Here is a 265-nt window from a genome sequence, read left to right on the forward strand (position 1 = left end):
CCTAAAATATTGTTGGCAACAATTCTCCATAATTCGAATAAGATTTTAATTTTTTGTGTTGCCATGGCAACGGGTTTCTGACAGGCATTTTTGGCTAAATTTTGTACTTTTTCTTTCAACAATAGAATTTTATGGGTTTTATGTCAAGTTACTCATGGTTTCTAATATCAATAACATCCCATATAATTTTATGTTAATTTTATCATTAAATATACATAATTTATGCTAATTTGATGACGTCATTGGCCAAAATACCAAGATGGCG

This window comes from Branchiostoma belcheri, unplaced genomic scaffold (genome assembly GCF_001625305.1).
Source record: "Branchiostoma belcheri isolate BF01 breed outbred unplaced genomic scaffold, Haploidv18h27 scaffold163, whole genome shotgun sequence".
Classification (NCBI taxonomy): domain Eukaryota; kingdom Metazoa; phylum Chordata; class Leptocardii; order Amphioxiformes; family Branchiostomatidae; genus Branchiostoma; species Branchiostoma belcheri.